The sequence below is a fragment of the Periplaneta americana genome, chromosome 3 (assembly GCF_040183065.1).
Source record: "Periplaneta americana isolate PAMFEO1 chromosome 3, P.americana_PAMFEO1_priV1, whole genome shotgun sequence".
In the NCBI taxonomy this organism is placed as follows: domain Eukaryota; kingdom Metazoa; phylum Arthropoda; class Insecta; order Blattodea; family Blattidae; genus Periplaneta; species Periplaneta americana.
In genome coordinates this window covers 27,589,478-27,595,630 of record NC_091119.1, presented here as the reverse complement: position 1 = coordinate 27,595,630, position 6,153 = coordinate 27,589,478, and the positions used below count along the sequence as shown (strand labels likewise).

General features: G+C 37.5%; 1 protein-coding gene across 1 annotated transcript in view; it reads left to right on the top strand.

The window, feature by feature from the left end:
• Positions 1 to 2,734: 2,734 nt before the first annotated feature.
• Positions 2,735 to 6,153, top strand: part of LOC138695876 (cytochrome P450 9e2-like) — a 31,273-nt gene continuing 27,854 nt past the window's right edge. Inside the window, exon 1 of the mRNA XM_069820206.1 lies at positions 2,735 to 2,867. The gene's annotated coding sequence lies outside the window, so the exon portion shown is untranslated. The remainder of the gene's footprint in view (positions 2,868 to 6,153) is intronic.

Genomic DNA, 6,153 nt, shown 5'->3' with positions numbered 1-6,153 from the left:
ATGGGATCGGTGCCCACCCAGAATCGTGATGCACTTGGGGAGCTACGATAGGTAGCGAAATCCGGTTACGCAAACCAGCTATAACGGCTGGTGGGCTCATCGTGCTAACTACACGATACCTCCATTCTGGTTGGATGATCGTCCACCTCTGCTTCGGCATGTGGCCGTGAAGCCAGCAGCCGGCTGGTCGGCCTTGGCCCTTCGTGTGCTGTATCGCCACGGATTATGTATGTATGTATAATAATAATAATAATAATAATAATAATAATAATAATAATAATAATAATGTTTTATTTTCGCTGGCAGAGTTAAGGCCATAAGGCCTTCTCTTCCACTCAACCAGCCTTAATCAATACAATACATATTTAAATTACGAATATTTACACTACACTTCAAAGGTTCTCCAGCAATATTCTTCAGTTAAGTTAACGACTAGTAGACTACATATTTATTTAAATTTAGATAAACCTATAAGGTAAAGTAGTAACTTAATTTATGAGCTAATTTAATTCAATCAATTATAATTAACTTGAGGTTTGAGATAGCTAGTAAAATGATGAAAATTAATTTAATATAAACTTACTAGAACTATGTTACAGGGAGAAAAAAAAATATAATTATAAATCTAAAATATATTTCTATAATGAGAATATTAATGTAATATAATGAATAATATGTATGTATGTGTGTATGTATGTATGTATGAGCTATTCCATCTCAAATCGACCGAAATATAGAGAAAATTGACCTTGCAATTTCTAAATACAATGAAACTTTTTCTGTCCATAGACAACTGTGATATAATTCTTTGTGCAAAGTTTGAGGCACCAGAACTTAATAGCGTTTAAATTAATAATATTTAAATTTATCGTATTTTCATAAAATTAGCAACTTTAAACTGTTGTGGCTCCGAAACCCTTTCACCCAATGATCAAAATCATGGTTTATTTTGATGCTGAGAAGTTAAAGTTTATATTGACATGTAAACAGTTTTTCTTACTTTTTATGGAAATGGAGAAATTTAGATTTTTCTTCATTAAGACGCCTTTGACCACGAAAAAATATTTTTAAAATATATGGTTAGATTCCGCATTGAAAGTACGTATTTTTTACTGGTGTTGTGATGATAAGAAAGTATTGAAAATATCAAATAAAGAAAATAAATAGTACGCGCGTGAACTAACCAGCTGACTGTGAGACGGGAGGTAGTTGAGACAAGCAAGGCCAGGAGACAAACGCATGATGTGTCGTCTAGCACTCATGGCTGGGCTAGCTTTATCACAAGTTTTCATAAACACAGGAGTAAAATGACGCCCAACGCTCGCTTATCTTCAGCTCTCGGCCAGTGCGTGCGGTCTTGGTGCCGTACTGCGCCGTTAAAGTCTAGGCGTGTGAAAATAATTTATTTAATACCCTCGAAATTTATTGCCGAGCCACTAAGCAAACAATGCCGAATCACTCGTAATAATGCAAGGTTTATCTCAATATTTTTTTACACTTTTAGAAATGGCCAAAAAAGCCTAAAAGCAAGTAAAATCAGATTATCTGTCTCGCTGTGTACAATAAAAATAAGGATTACTTTTTAACATAACCTACCAAATGTCAGCTTCAAAATAAGCTCCCGTTCAATGTTCTGCAGTAAATGGTTCCAGAGTTCTGAGCGCTGAAAGAGGCTTCTTTTCATAAAATACCCTAAATTTGTCGCTCAGTAATACGAAAACCGTTTGACTTTCGATAGTATATTTTTTAAAATGCACTCCCCTCAGCACCTTGTATAAGTAGGGAAAAAATTAGAGTACAAAAAAAATGCGAGGTTTTTTACTGATCGATTTCATATGGAATAGCCCTATGTATGTATGTATGTATGTATGTATGTATGTATGTATGTATGTATGTTAATTTTCTTATCAACGTTCAAGACTGGATTCTCGTGTCAGACGAAGACATTCTATGGACGATATCCACTGACAAATCGGGAGCATGTTTCCGTGCTGAATGCGTGGGCTATTCATGATAGTCGGAGCCGCCTAAAAGATAGGCTACCCCGCTGGTGTTAGGGACAATCCGAATTATCAACAACCCTCTCCATGGGAATTATTTCATAAGCGTTGAGGCGCCAGGAGTCATTCGCGCTTAATCAACGTTGTCTAGTTGTAATGTTACGACTCTGTCGCTGTTAGTTATGGTGTGTTAAATATTACATGCGCCCAAGTAAAATACTGTAGCCACGAAGAAGATGAGACGTATGAACTACGTCGCGTGAAAAGCATTGTAGTGACCGTCCGGCACATGCCTAATTAATCTAGCCATACTTTCCATTCATATCATCCTTACATTCTGGAGGTTTTATCGGTAATAAATTTGCGTGTTCCTCCTACAGCCAGACGGAGTTTCGTGCGACACCTTTGTACGCACATGAACACACACACACAGGATCTATTTTTAGAAATGATATAAAGAGACAGCAATATAAGAATAATGAGGAAATTAAGGCCTAAATACAGTACTCAGAACAAAAGTATTTTGAACATCATTCATTTTACAAGACCGACCTGGTTTCAAATTCTGGCCCTTCCAGTTTGAAGTGTACTCCTAATTATTGGGCTATTACGTGTTGAAGTTAAGGAGGATAACTGCAGTCATAACATGACAATTCACACTTTTGCCTCCAAAACTCCGAAAGTGTTTACGCGGAGTTAATTTTTTTATGGATGGCAGGCCTGAGGTCGTGACGTAATGACAGCTCCCATTCATGCATTCAAATAAGACAACAAGCTGATGCTAGAGGCAGACTTTAGTGAAGCAGCAGAAGTGTGTGAGTATAACGCTGAGCGAAGAAGTGAATACAATCGAAGGATCGCGCGAAGGTACGTGAAAATGTTTCAATCTCTCAATATCAGCTACTGTACACACAAACATATACAGGCCCGTCCAAACCTGTGGATTAACGGTCAGCGCGTCTGGCCGCGAAACCAGGTGGCCCGGGTTCGATTCCCGGTCGGGGCAAGTTACCTGGTTGAGGTTTTTTCCGGGGTTTTCTCTCAACCAATCTGAGCAAATGCTGGGTAACTTTCGGTGCTGGACCTCGGACTCATTTCATCAGCATTATCACCTTCATCTCATTCAGACGCTAAATAACCTAAGATGTTTAATAAAGAGTCGTAAAATAACCTACTAAAATAAAAATGTACAGGCCCGGACAGAGATCCAAAGTTCCCTAGCCAGTTAAAAGAGTCGGGTCCCCTGTTTAGTAATTTACAAAAACGCAGACTTTACTTCTATTTTTAACGTATTATTATTATTATCATTATTATTATTATTATTATTATTATTTTATTGAACAAATTTTAAATTATAAGTCAAAGTGGATAGAACATGTCAATCGGATGCCCCATAACATATACCCTAGATTACTAAAACAAATTGCACCCTAGCGGGTAAAAGAAACCCTGGAAGACCACTAAAGATACTTCTCGGCCTCTAATATTACACCGGAACGGGCCAATCTGTGGCTCAACTCCTTGGAAGCTACATGATGATGATGACGATTATTATTACTATTATTATTATTATTATTATTATTATTATTAGTACTACTACTACTACTACTTTCCCTGCCCGGTGCCCCCTCCGAGATTGGGGCCCTAAGCAGCCGCCTCGTTTGCTTAGGCATAAGTTCGCCGCTGCACACACAAACATACGTATACAGTGTGGATCAAAAGCCACTACCTATTAGGCCTAGTTTTCACTGTCTTTCAATCGTTTCATTCTGCGTCGATACATTGCTGGAAACAATATCTGGGACACTTAAACACATTCTTTGTACAGCGTCTCTGATTTAAGCGTTTATTTTTGCTTAGGCGGCCCAATTAACACTCGAGACATGTGGGAGGTACTGAACGGTTTCCAGGGATGGGTAATATTTTTAGTGAGTTATTTTACGACGTTGTATCAACAACTCAGGTTGTTTAGCGTCTGAATGAAGTGAAGGTGATAATGTCGGTGAAATGAGTCCGGGGTCCAGCACCGATAGTTACCCAGCATTTGCCCATATTTGGTTGAGGGAAAACCCCTGAAAAAACCACAACCAGGTAATTTGCCCCAACCGGAATTCGAACCCGGACCACCTGGTTTCGCGGCCAGACGCGCTAGCCATTACTCCACAGGTGTAGACCCGGGTGGGTGTAATTTTCACTGACATCATCACGTGAATGTTACAAATTTTAGTCTTCGTATGATAATTTTATGTTAAACACGTGCTGTCAATCTGTTACGCTAATTATTTTATTTCTCCTTTCCAACGTTTATTCCAGTCTTGGATAATGTTTTATCGAGTTATTTTCTCTTCTTATAGTTCTTATAACATTGTTTTCTTAATACGCAACTTACATGTAATCCTTCAAATTTCCTTATTTCATTCGGAATAAGGAACGTGTGTTTAAAGAACAGCAGCGCAGAATTTTAACACAATTTATTGATTTCTTTTAATATTTTTTAATATGTCACGCCTAGTGTCACTATCACGAGAACGTTAAAACCTTTGTAGGCCAAGAAAAAAGTTGGATTCAGACTATGAAAGACCATATGGTCTAAGACATACGAGATCGATAGAATTGGACGATATCGACGTAGTTTCCTTGCTGGGACATCTTATATTTAATTCTTCTCTCGCTATCTTTCAGGTTTGCTGTTACGAGCCTCAGAGATTCGAACCGTGAATGGTTACCGACAGTAGAATTAGAGCTTTTAGGGCCTATGACTATTCCAGTGGAACATTCTGGTTCATATGTTGTTAAGTTGGATCGCATACTTAAATTTTAAAGTAGTATTAATTATAATATTGTGTAATCACCTGGAATCGAAGCTCGAAATTAAAAAGTACGAAAGGAAGGACCGAATATCTAACCCTATCAGAGCGTCGAAACATTCATAAGCACATATCACTCTGAGCCAAGAACTATCTTCCAGAGATCCGCGTATTATAAATGTTTGTTTCTGTTGCGTGGCAATGGATCGTTTCAGAGGATATAAAAAAACGGAAATGCTACATGTGCGCAATTACGAGCTGGGGATATCGCGAGGCACAGGAATGCCATTGTTATCGCATGAAGAAGAAACATGTGGCCAACCAGAGAGGTTTATGTGCATTCGGAAAACATTTGTCGTAACATCAATTCTTAAGACTGAATGCGTGGATGGTTCCAGTTTTTATTTTTCCTTGGTGTCCAGCGCTTTGGAAAAGTGGTCAGTTTGCTTCTGCGAAACTAACGAGATCAGAGTCGAAGCTTGTTTGGGACAGACTGCCTGATTAAGGTTTGTGCTGAAGCTTTTCCTCGCCTATTACTAGCAAATTCAGGCTAACTTTGGCGCTGGACCCCGGGCTCATTTCGCTGCCAACATCATCCTCATCTTCGTTCATCCTGTCTACTTTCATATTCATGCCTAAAGATTACACAAACCTTTTGAGCTAAAAATTCACTTAGGCCCGATTGTATAAACCATTTAATCTTAGATCAGAGGTTAAATTGATCCTTGTTTCAGCTGAACTTGGAATTTTATGTTGTATGAAGTCTAATCTGAGATTAATCTGTCTCAAACTAAAGTCAACTTTGACTGAAGAAATTTCTCCGATTAAGTTAGATGATCCAAGTTCAGTTATTTCTTTTCTGTTTGAAATATACGAGCGACAGATTGTGCAAATAAAATATCCATTATTATTAATATTAATAGATATGATAGGTGCAATTATATATATTTCTTTCAATTTCTTGCCTTAATACACAAACATTCTTATATTTTATGAGGCTCTATCATGTTCAGCAGTATCTAATAACAAAACCTATAATTATATTATGTTTATAACAACCATTAATTATTAATGGATATGATAGGCACATTCATAAATTTTCAATTAACTGTATTACTAAACGAAAATTGTTGTTTTATAAAGCTTTATTATGTTTAGCAGTATCAAACACCATAACATGATAACAACTCGGAGAACAGTCAACCTTCTTCTTATTGTCCGCCATTATTTACATTGCACAAAAAACCAGTGTCTCCAACAGAGTGTACGGAAAGTCGCCAAAAAGTAGTTGTAAAGTCTCCAGATTTCTCATTATCAACAAAGAAAGATTAAATTTTGTCACTATG